A 13,183-nucleotide genomic window follows, 5' to 3' on the forward strand; every position below is an offset into this window, starting at 1 on the left:
ACCAGAAGGTGTCAGAAGCCACTAGGGACACTTCTATTTTGGATTTAGTTCTCACTTGTTCCAAGGACCTTGTTGAACTTGTTTCTGGGGGGGGGGGGGGAGAGACGAGTTTTCTTCTAATGATCATAGTGTCGTTAGTTTTCTCTGGGTAAAGCTGATAACAGAAGAATGGTTTCTTGTTTTCAAAGACCCCCCCCCCCCCCCAACCTTGATATTTTGAAGAAAGATTAGCGGGACCTTTCAAAAACCGGTTGGAATCAGTTGCTGTGGTACGTCAATTAGAAGAGTTTGGGGTAAAACTATTCTGTGTTTCGCATGGCGTTATATCCTTTGTTCGTAAAAAGCGAGTTTTTTTGTCGCACTCCCTCTGCTTCACAGAACAAGTGCGTAATCTTTATCTTGAAAAGGAAAGGGCATTTAGATACTAAGTGGAACAGGTGACCTGTCAACATTTACTGAACATGGGCTAATAAATGGAACATAACTTTTAGCGTTGATAAGAGCATGTTCACTCATTTTGGTTCAAACAACCCACGTTTCACTTACTAGTTGAATGGTATTACTATAACTAGGTTGACTGTTTTGGGAATTCTCATTGATAAGCGGCTTAGGTTTTCTGAAGATTGTGCAGCGGTGGTCAAAAAGCGAGTAGAATGCTCGGTTTCATTCTTAAAAAAGGTCTCGTCGAGTTCTCTCAAAGTCATTCTTCCGCTTTTACGAGAGTTAGTTTGTCCTGGACTGGATGCTATAAGATTTTATAGACCATAACTATAACGGAATATAGACATTGTTTAGGGGGCTGCAGAGAAGAGCTACGCGTGTCCTTGTTGGCACACGGGGCTTGAGTTATGAAAAGAGACTTCATTTTTTGAATATTTTTACATTGGAAGAACGCAGGTGTCGGGGAGATATGATCAAAGTGTTCAAAATTTTCAACGGCATGGATAGACGGGCCATGAATTATTAAGGCAACACAGAATTGTTAAGACAACCATAAATACATTTTATGGGCATTGTATAATATTTTATCATGTATATATATTGTTTGTAATTGCATTTTTAACTGGATTGTTGTATTTTTGAATTATATGACATCCATATTTGTTATGGGCAGCTTTTTATCAGCCACCACGTAGGCATTTTGCCTGTTGCGGCGTTGTTTTTGTGTTTGTATTTGTATTAATACGCCGTCAATAGACTGCTTTACCAAGGGGACACCAGTACCTGTTGATGAGGGACAATTCTAGGTTGTGGTGTAGCAGGGAAATTTTCTCTAATAGGGTTGTTAATAAATGGAATGGCTTAACTCCGGGGGTCGTGAATTCTAACAGAATTGGTACATTTAAAAATATGTACGATAGACATAGTGGGATAAAACGAGAAGCTATCCAGGCTGAGATAAGGCAACCATAATTTTTTTATGGGCGTGTATTATATATTATTAATAGAGCTTGGAAGTTTAGGCACTAGAAATGGTCAAAATAGGCAGGCAAAAAGACACTAAAAAACACTTAAAATAAGCACTAAAAAAAGGCATTTATAATTATCGGAAGACAGGTAAAAATAACTAAAAGCCTAGAAAAGCCTCCAAAACTGGCTAAAAATTGATTGCATTTCTTCCGTCTACTATTTCAATTATAGCTTATAATCGCATTATTTTCAAAATGTAATTGATTTCATCCATAGATTAAATGATTATTGGGCTCCTTCAAGTTACGATTGACTCTCGTTTATTTGTTGCATTATTTGAAAAATTCACTATAATTTTTATAGTTGAAACACACAAAGCTACCGTGTTTTACTGTTATAAAAAATTAACTTTTTTTTATTCATGTTACCACAAATAGGGACATACTTTAGGAGCAGGGCCTGTTGTGACCGCACCTGTCACACACACCTGAGGGCGTCTCTAGTCAATTCAACCGAATACTAAATACCTAAACTAACTTGCCATGGTTGTTTGCAATGCATTTTTGTTGTAACGAAATTAAATGATCCCCCCCCCCGCACAATGCAATATGGGCCCTCTCAACTCCTGCACGGCCTGGGTGAGCGAAGACGTCAACTGATGACCTCTTGAGACAGTGATCTGTCATCTATACATTTTCAATGCAGTTCAGTGCATGAGCAGGATATGTTTCCATTTCCATTTCATTCCGTGCACCGCCCAGGCTCTATCGACCATTGTCAGTTTCAGCCATTGCCCCGGATGAGGGGACTGGGCGATGTCGGGTGCTTTATTATGCATATAAAAATATAAAATACATGAACATTGAATATAAAAACACATTAAAAAAAAAAGTATATACAGATTTAAATATTTCTATTATACAATATACAATTCATTCCGATGTGCTCTTCTCATGTCTTTTTTAGCTTTATTGAGCTTGAGCCCTTTGTTTTTCTCTGTGGCCAAGCGCCAGGTCCGGAACCACGTTTTCCCTCATTGGCTTGTTGGCTCGGGTGAGCCTCCGCCGTGGCATGGTCCTGGACCACGCGTCTTTTCTTGTTGGCTCGGGTGAGTCCTCCGCCGTGGCCAGGCCAGGTCCTGGACCACGTTTACCCTCATTGGCTTGTTGGCTCAGGTGAGCCTCCGCCGTGGCCAGGCCAGGTCCTGGACCACGCGTCTGTCTTTGTTGGCTCCAGGATATGTTTATAAGGAAAAAAAACAAACTTCTAATTTTTCTCATACAATGACTGCGTTCATCTGAAATAAAATCATTCATGTAAAACACCATCTGGCCAAAGCAGCTTTACTGCAGGGCAACACCAAGTTTTCTATTTCTCAGACACTTTCACCTATTCTCGTTTAAATTATTGAATTATTGGATTGGAAAGTGGGGGGGGGGGTGCTGTCTGATAATAATCGATACTAAAAGTTAGAGATTTGAACGCAAATCAATTTTTTTTTGGAGTTTTCCATGCTCAAGAATATTTTCCATATTCAAGTTCTACAGAATATGGCTCTGAAATTTATTAACAAACTTAAAATAATGTTAAAATAGGCATTTGTGACATTTTTCTAATAATAATAATAATTTTTTTATTGATATATGCTTTTATATTGGGTTGCTGTATTTTAGTCATATTTGACATCCATATTTTTTGGGCATAATTTTTTTTCAGCCACCTCGTTGGGCAATTTGCCTGTTGCGGTCCTTGTATTAGGAATTTGTAAAACAGTTTCCCTGGAATTGCCAAATACTTATGATTGGCGCAGTTCCATATGCGTTCAAAAGATGGCAGCACAAGAAAAACAGTCTTCTGAATGGTGCAGCGTGCGGCAATCATGAACTTGATTCAATATCGCAGCAGTTTCAAACATTAACTGATGAAGAGAAGTTGGTATTTAACTGTCAATCTTTTTCCAGTTTTCTTTTTGTTTTCGCGGTTAAAAAAAATTATTTTGACGTTTTAATCATCGATACGATAAATAATTTGATTTATATATTTATGCAATGCAAGTTTATTTCACGTTACCAGAAAAAAAAGTGAAATGCAGGTTTAATTCAGAAATATCAACAAGAAAAGAAACATCGACAGAGAGATGTTATTAGTGAAAATTGATAAGTGAGTTGATAAAGACATTTTTTGAAATATAAATTACATAATATAGCCATTTTTATACCTATCTTAATCTTATAATATTTTTATTAATAAAAAATAGGATTTTTTACTTACATTAAAAAGAATTAAGACGCTTATATTGTGGAATTCAATATAAAATTAAATTTAATAGATACGGCATTTTGTTCCGTAAATTGGAATGTTTATTAATTTTTTTCTTAAATAAAAGTTTTTTTATTCACAGTTTATGAGTGACATGTTCAAAAACAACCCAATTTCTTTAATGCATATTATTTTATCCAATCATTTTTTAATAAACATTTACTTTTTCATCACATTTTAAACATTGAGAGGTCTTTGATTGTTTAAGGTATGCATTCATAATTTTGTGGGCATGGAGATAATCACTTTTTCGTGACTTTTATATGTGAGAATACATTCAGATAGGTTATCGTTCGTGGTTATGAAATCTTAAATTTGTAACTTATGAGACTTTTTTATTAGAAAATCAATTCTTTTTAAGGGCTTTATTATAAAAAGTAAAAATAATAAATAATAATGTAAGGTATAATTTATCCTAACTAGCTCAATACATATTATAGCATGCAGAAAATATAAGAAATGATTTACGCTCTTAGTCTTGTACATTAACGAGTCCAAAAAGTTGAGGTTTTTTTTATAATTGATTGATAATAAAACTAAAATAATAGTCTTGTCACCAGTTGAAAAAGTGAATCAAAATATGAGAATTAACACGAGAAATTTAAAATCACCAATATTGCTGACTAAATTTACCAAATTTACTCATTTTACTAAATTTCCTTTCCAGTATTAGTAACAAATATAGATTTTTTTTACTATTTCATCTGCTTATTTCATGAAGAATTTAAAGGAAACAATTTATCTTCTAGTATTCTGAAAAATAGTCAATAAATCAAATTATCTCTGCAAGTTGAAGCTCTGTGAATAAAATCTTAGCAAGACTGTTTTAGTGAAAATGTTCAAAATTTCTTCTTTCTCTGAAAAAAAAAATTGATATTTTTAAATTCATTTCTAGAAACTTTTTCATATTTCCTGTACATCAAAGGTTTCTAAAGGTGAGAAAATTGTCATAAGCGATTTACTCTGATTTCATAAAAGTTCAGCAACTTCATAAACATCAGTAATTCCCTGCATATAATCTGCTGATTATACGTTGAGAGAAACGTCAGAAATTTTTAGTGTGGAACATAGACCACTACTGCAGTTTCTTTTTCAGAGGTTGGAGTAAAAAAATAATTTTTTCAAAGATAATCGATGGGGAAGGTAGAATTACCGAAATATTTACTCTAAGAGAAAAAGTGACCAACAACCTTCGCCATTCCTTAAGATTTCATTATTGGTGATGAACGTAACAATCAGAAATTCGTATGCGGATTACATACCACGACGGAATTTCTCTTAGTAGAGAAATTTCCGGTTCTCAATTAGAGATAGAGAATACCGGTATATACCGTTGAAAGGAAAGTATGAAACAAATAATCAAAAAATAACCTATTATGAAACAAAAGCTCAATTTCAAAACTTCAACCTATATTGTGTGAATGCCAAGTGAGGAGCTTATCGTCAAAAGGGAACATTTTCACTTTTACTAAATTTTCAATAGAAGTACAAAAAGCATTACAAAGGTATAAAATAGCCCAACAGGTAGCATATAGGAATGGTAGAAGTATATTTGAAAACTACGTTTCTTGATCAACATTCAAGAGAGTTATGTGCATTTGAATTTCAGAAATACATATATATATATATATATATAATTAATTTGATCACTTTTGTCACACCATTTTCTGCACACGAGGGCTAATTAGACCGGGACCTACAATTTATTGCCGATTCCGAACGGCAGGCTTGTTTTTTATACTCATCGAGAGGTTGGTGCGCTAACCCCTCGATGGGGTAGCGTTTTCTTTCTGTGGTCATGTCGCGTTTCTGTTGTACCCCTGTGTCAGGAAAATTTGCTGATACGGAACCAGGTATCGAACTCGCGACACCTCTAAACATCCTTTGGTTACTTTAGGCGAGTATCTTATCGACCTGGGCTTCTCTCCACCGCGCCCTATATATATATTTCCACCTTTTTATTAAAATTTGAACTGGTCACAAGCCTGAAAAATTGGAAATTTCTACCTCATTTTTTGATTCCAGAAGGACCCAGGAAGTAACTAGCCCAGGAAGGTATCCTTACGGTCCTCTCGTCATTAACATAAGAAACACGATCATTCTACAGTGGAACCTGCCCATAACGGACACTCTTGTCAGCGGACACTTCCACTGACCGACACAATTTTGAATTACATAGTCTAAACTCAATGTATCTTACTGTCCATTAACGGCCACCCTTTCTTAGCGGACAAAACTTTCGGTCTCATGGGTGTCCGTTATCGAGAGATGAAAAATACCGAAGTGTATAAAAAAGATGGATATGTTCGCTATTGACAGAAACGACTAACTTTACATTGTAGTTTCTACCAAATATATTCCCGGTTGCATAATCTGACAGAGCTTATACCAAACATTCATAAGCCGTTAAAAAGTGCATTTTGGAAAAAAGTTGAAATGCTTGCTCCCTTTTGGAAAGAAACTCCTCAAGTGATGAAACGGAACACAGAATGTAAAGAGAAATAATATAAAATCAAAAAACGTTTAAACTTCGTTTCGAAAATGTAATTTCTATTCAAATGCAATATTAATATGTCATACGACAACAAAGAAGAAACCATTGTTGACATAAAATGCCTGTGGATGTATCTTTTTGTCCAGCAAAAAAAAACAAAAAAACATAATAATCTTTTGACGCATTCGAGAATAACGTGTCATGAAGCACGTCTACTAAAAAATCTGTTGATTTTCTTTTTAAATTATATAATTGAAGTTACCTTCGTGGGTTGCATTCTACCTTCGGTGCTTTTGTGCTCAAAAGATGGTACGAAATAAACAGCGTTAATTTAAAAGCAATGCAGAGACCTTGCACCGTTTTATTCATCTTGTAATGTTTTTTTCCATTTCTAAAGTTTGATCATCAAAAAAAGGAGAAAAAAAAAAGGTGAAATATATAAATGAGTGAAAAATGAAAGCTAGGCTGTTTAAGGCGTGCCGGTGAACGAGAAAAAAAATAATCATATCGAGGTCAAAATCGCGACTTGGTATTCAGTAAGTCCTTGGCAACAATTTTTGTTATATTTTATTTCATTTTATTTTTCGAGAGAACAACGAAAATGTTGAAGTAATAAGAAAATGAAGAAAGTCATTCGGTAAAGCGAATCAGTGGATTTTAGCTGTCTTAATAAATGTAGGGCGCCTTTGTTTTATTTATCGGGGATTATAATCTTTTCACTGTGATCAACAGGATGGACCGGAATATGCGATATTTCAATCGTATTTCCTGGATTTGTAGTGTGAGTATTGAGGAAGTTGAAGACTAAATTATAGTCGTGTTCGTTTTTTCTTTTCAACTTTTTCCTTTCGCTCTTGATTCTTCACTTTCTTATAAGGTCTGACAGGGTCATTGAACTAAAAATCTCACTTTCTTCACGCATATCAAATGGTTATATGAATAATACTTAGACATGACACATGATCACATAAAAAGAAATTCATTCACTTGCGCCATTTTCCATGTTGAATCAAGAATGACTTATAATTTCACGAGAAATCAGTGTTGGAAGTAAGCGTAAAAATTGGGATATTATGGATTATTCTGTATTTGGTTTTAAGACATAATATCATTCTTTCAGAACCAATAATTTATAAATGGAATTGATAGTAAGATATATTTTACTTTTTTTATTCTTATTGATAAGCGAATTAATCATGATAAATCAGATCTACAATAAATTATTTTATCATTAATATGAAGATAGAGTAGGAAAAGTTCATCAATGGGACATGTTAAATTCTATAATTAAATCTATAATTGCATTCAACATCACATGAGGAACATGGAAACAAATTTTATGCTAAAAAGCGCATATACTGAACACATCTTTATTCAAAATGCTGTACTTTTTAAAAATATATTATAGCAATCAATTTACTAAATATTTATCTAATAATCTATCTTCTTTGACGAAATGAATCCCGATTGAGTCTTCTTGATGCCTAATAAAATACTATAAAATAAATTCAGTTTCGACCGACAATTGGAATGTATATGGCAGCTAACTTAAATTTACATATTATCAATTTCATACATAGACGTATGAATACCATTCGTTAATGGGGGTGGAAATCTGCGTATTTGACAAAGGCAATCATGAAATAATGCTTTCTGAATTTGGATATTGGATTTCCAAGGCTTGAGTGGCTGACGCTTCCATTTATCCCTAACACGTGTGGAATGCAGTTATTTCCAAAAAACATGATGAATATTACCATGCAATGAAATCCACATTAAGCTAGATATAATGTAGATAATATAAATTCCAGATGTGCATTCATTATTTGCGATTTGTATATACAGATAGATCATGATATGAGAAAACTTATACAAATCTAAAAGATCAAGGTTTAAGATAATTATGGTTTATACAGCTCACGTACGCGATTGTACGTGGTATATATTCAACATTGATTTGATTCATTGTGTCAAGAACAAAGCCGATCTCGGAGGAAATTAGACTTGGCCAATTAAAGCCGCCTGCGATTATCCACGATGTTATTCTCTTATTAACCTCTTCAAAGCCAATTGATGTGTTTTTTTTTTCGCAATCACTTTATATTCAAGAATACGTGGATGTTTTCTTTTCTTTTTTTATTTGTTGTTATTATTATTTTATATAATTTTTTTCCTCTCAAAGAGAGATTCCAACTTAGAAGCGTTGATTCTTGAGACGTATTCGCGTAGCCCGAGGTGCAAAGGAGTTCTGAAACGAAATGACCCACATCATGGATACAGCATCAACAACAACAACACAGACAGAGCCCTAAAAAAGCGGGTTATGGTCTTCAGCTGCTCTAAGGGATGAGTTATGCATTGGTTTGTGTGTGTGTGTGTGTGTGTGTGTTTTGAGAATGAGTGAATATGCGTGCATATGATTTGCAGCCAGCGAGAATAACTACTACAAAAAGAAGGCATTTTGCGTCTACGTAACGTATTTTTATATATATATATGCAACTTATTATTATTTTTTAGTATTGTTTTGTTAGTACGTAAAAGGTTGCCTCTTTTGATTGCTTCATCTAGACCTGCGATTGAGCCACGAATATGTCAAAAGTCAATTTATGTTCCCGTAGGGGAAACTGAATGACTTGTGGGTCGGCATTGTGTTGTTCCCAAAACCGATTCGGAAATGAATCTCGCAGAATGGAATGGAAATTTATGTTCACGTGTTGCGAAATACATCATTAGAGGAGCTTCGTTGAAAGCACGTGGTTCAAGACGAATCATGAGTGGAAACAAAACTTGGCGATTTATTTCTACGAGATTAGATTGCTTTCATGGTGTCTACAAAATAATGGCGTGGGAACGCTATTACACTGAGGAAAAACACTTTCTCTGAAAGATTACATCTGAAAGATTTGAATATTTACTGGGGCTTGAGAATCTTTATTTCGATACACAGGGTCTCCCAAAATTCACGAACTTTTTAAAAATTTGATTACTATGCGGTTTGCACCAAGTTTTTAATCATGAATTTGGCTTTTATTTGTTAATTTAAAATTCCTCTCACATGACATGCAAGCGGTACCATACAGCTCCCACCTTAGATTTCCTCTCACATCAGATTCATTCTTCAGATGTCATTTTCTTCTGTATCTGCATACGAAACTGTCATAAAGCTGAATTGTTCATAGACGAAACAAATATTGTTGAGTCAATAGACTCGATAAATTTGATTAACATTTTTCAAGCAAAGTTTGCAAGTTAACTTCATTTAATGATAAAACAATTAGAAGTTTAAATAATACTCCTACTCATAACATTCTAGCTAGTAACCGTAAATGCACAATACGCGTTACAAGAGCTCTGAAAAATCTCCGAACATAAAAACTAGAACAAAAGAAAACATTGTGGACGGCTGTGTTTTAGAAGTTAGTTTCATTTGAATTTCTATACCTCTTGCAGAAAATCGCTTTCTATCGGGAAAATATTAAATAAACATATTTTTGTTGCTAAATAAATTCTGAATTCATGACATGAATTCTGATGCAAACCTCTCACTCATACGATCCTTACTTAATTTTCATAAAATTTCCAAAAAAACCCAGTGGTTTTTTTTTTGGTTTACCCTGTAGAATATAATGAAATTCTGATGCAAATAAAACATCAACCATTTTTTTCTATAATACCATTTCCAATAAAAATTTAAATACTGCGACTTCAAACGTGAAAAATTTCCATATGTCTATGTTGAAGTTCTTCAAGTGTTCTTACATACTTGCAATAAGTGATCAAGAAATGTTTCTAGTCACAGATGGAAAATTTTATAATGAGGAATATATAGTTTCTATCTTCTCTAGTAGACTAAATTCTTCCAGACAAATTACAGCGATTACTAGATTTTTTCTAGAAAGAAACATTACAATTTTTATCATGATTATCAAATTGCTATTATTTTTATGATGTTGATAAAAAGTATTTCTAGTCTAACTGGAAGAGATAAAATAAATCTATAACTAATTATATATTTCCCCGAAAACCAAAACTCGATATTCCAGTAAACGAGAATATGATCATGTAATTCTTGGGAGAGAGCGCGTGTAAAATAAGTTCATTAATTATTTTGTAGGAAAAAAAAAACCCCCTTTTTAACTGCAATTAAACGGGAGTGTCACCGTATACAATTGGAGTCAGTCATAACTGGCTCCAAAATAAATAAATAAATAATAATAATAAAAAGAAAACATCATTATATCGTTATTGCTATTATTATTCATTTGGAATTCTATAGGTCTTTATGGAATGTCAAATGTAATCGTCCTTCGGAATGAAATCATCTCAAATAATGGTGCTTTCTTTCCTTTTTGTTCATTAGTACGGGTTAGAAAAGAAAAATAGGGGGAGCGGATCACACATCTTGGAAACGTCTTTTTCTTGTTAAGCCTGAGGCAACGTCTGTGTTTACACATTCAGTTGTTACAGCTCTCTCTCTTCCTGGCCTGAGATTCATTTCGAACCCAATGAATGGCAGCAGCAACAGCATTAACCACTGATCTGCTTCCCTGATGAGTAGTGAAGTTAGTTTTCTCTCAGCTGTATATCCATCTCTCCTTTCGCTTTCTTTTCCTTTTATTAATTACACCTTTTATTTCGGTGCGAAACACTTTCCTTTCATCACGCTTTTAACGCAGTTAAGAAGGTAAGTGATTTTTTTCCATCAAAGAAATTAATAGAAATTAAAATCAAAAAATTTAATTTATTTCTTTACAATGTTTCGTTATACAGGGTGTGAAGTCATACACTTATACACCCGTTATCTTTTGAACAGTTGCTGATAAAAGCATACTTTCAATTAGAAAAGGTATTCAAATAACGTGCCCATTTTAGATACGTCATTTCTTCTATTAAGAGCAGTGTATGTACTGAGGTACAAAACTTAATTTTTTGTACTGCCACGCAGTTCTCCGACTTGTAATTGAAAAGTTGTTTTGCCCTGCTTCTTCTGGATTCACCAAAAGAATTCCATGTTTCTAAGTACAGTATTCGCTGAGATATTGCCGATTGAAAGTTAAGGAGATATTTCAGAATTTAGAAAAGACAATGCACCACAATATTGCTAAAGAATGCTTAGAATTTTTTCTCGGATTTGTCCCTTAATATATGCTGTTCTTTCGCTCATTTTCAGCTATTTTTCAATACAAATATGTTGACTAATGTTGCACTTGGATACATGGATTTTCTTTTCTTGTGCTCAGAAAAGAGACATACCCATAAATTTTTAATTAGAAGTTAGAGGACAGGGGAAAATCGTATAAAAAACTGAATATTGTATCTCAGTACATATACAGCTTCTGGTTGAAGAAATGGCATATTTAAAATGGGAACGTTATTTGAATAGTTTTTCTAATTGAAAGTATGTTTCTATCACCATCGGTTCAAAACATAAAGGGGATAGAAAAGAACATGACCCTGTACGCCCTGTATATGTCAATTAAATTATTCACTTTTATGCATTTTGTAAGCTTATTAACTTACTTGTGGTGGTCCTCTTATTCTGTCAATTGTTTTAAATGCGCATATAAATTATGTATCCTATTTTGGTTTAGTACTCGTGAAAGTTTAATCATTTATAAGTTGCAATGACTGTGAACTTGATATCCGATACACGGATAATCGATTTCTGTCGGATCAATCTCGTGTATATCTTTACTTGATCTCCATATAAATGCAATCATGTACGTGAAATCATAATTGTCTCTTGTTTTGCACAGAGAATTATTTTTAAAAGCACATCGGATTATTTTTCCATTTTTTGTATATTCGTCTCATCAAATATTTTATATTATACATTGTTTTTTTCGCTTTCAATTTCTTTCATAAATCTTGTATCACGTGTTACATGAGCAGTGATATTTCAACTTTGATCGTTTACGTGGGCATCTCTTAAACCAACTTCAATCATCTTTTATTCTTCAAAACAGTATTAACTCGACTTGAAATTTGTCTCAGGTAGGTAATGATATTAGGCTGGTTAGACAGTCCAAAACAATGATAATACCGCATATACTTACATGTGCGTACTTATTGTCTGTAAAATCAAAAACTGATCATTCTTAGTCCATAAAGGTGGTATTACTGAATACACCAAAAACAACAAATTTAAAAGTAAGTGCTGAAAGTATTAAGAAATATTAATCACTACATTTTGCACCTCATATTAAAAATATCAAAAGTATGAAAAAACAACCCATACTTTGCCGATAACTGTATTTAAGCGTTTAATATGCAGGGTGTTAAATCTTATCGTTGTCCAATGGCTATTTCCTGAACCGTTTGTTTTGGAGACAACTTACAATTAGAAAACATGTTTCAAATGATGTCGTCCATCACCTTAAATACCGTTCAAATGAAAAAAATAATTAATTAATAAAAAAAGGTACAAAATTTAAGTTTTTATACGGTCCCCCTGTCCTTCAACTCCCAATTAGAAAGTTGTTGCCCTGACTTTCTTGAGGATAACAAAAAATTACATGTTTCTAAGTGCAATATTTGCTGAGATATTAGAATTCAAAGATCAGAGAAAAGGGGGAAATAACAGCATTAGTTAACGGACAACGCCCCCCCCCCCCTCCCCATTTATGCTTTTCTGTCCCATTTCTTCTCTGATGTTGAATTCAAATATCTCAGCGAATATTGCACTTAGAAATTCAGAATTTTCTTTGTTGACCTCGAGAGAGACAGGACATTAACTTTCCTACTGGGTTTTGAGGACAGGGTGTCCGTACAAAAAATTAAATTTTGTAACTTTTTATTAATATTTTTTTCATTTGAACGGCATTTAAGACGATGGGCGACATCATTTGAAACAGTTTTTCTAATTGAAAGTTGTCTCTAAAACCAACGGTTCAGGAAATAGTCATTGGAAAACGATAAGAGAGTAAACACACCCTGTATAGAAGATGTTTTGTCAATAG

The 13,183-nt window shown here is 33.6% G+C and overlaps 1 protein-coding gene across 2 annotated transcripts in view; it reads left to right on the plus strand.

Moving 5' to 3' along the window:
* The first annotated feature begins 3,301 nt into the window (after positions 1-3,301).
* Positions 3,302-13,183, plus strand: part of LOC149085622 (uncharacterized) — a 30,168-nt gene continuing 20,286 nt past the window's right edge. The window contains exon 1 of one of the 2 annotated variants that reach the window (XM_089233769.1): positions 3,302-3,570. The gene's annotated coding sequence lies outside the window, so the exon portion shown is untranslated. Of the gene's footprint in view, positions 3,571-10,724; positions 10,909-13,183 lie in introns of those variants that run through there. The other variant, XM_089233770.1, reaches the window with a different exon arrangement.

The sequence above is a fragment of the Pholcus phalangioides genome, unplaced genomic scaffold (assembly GCF_987345545.1).
Source record: "Pholcus phalangioides strain wild (caught in Gottingen) unplaced genomic scaffold, Ppha-v1.0 ptg000007l_1, whole genome shotgun sequence".
In the NCBI taxonomy this organism is placed as follows: domain Eukaryota; kingdom Metazoa; phylum Arthropoda; class Arachnida; order Araneae; family Pholcidae; genus Pholcus; species Pholcus phalangioides.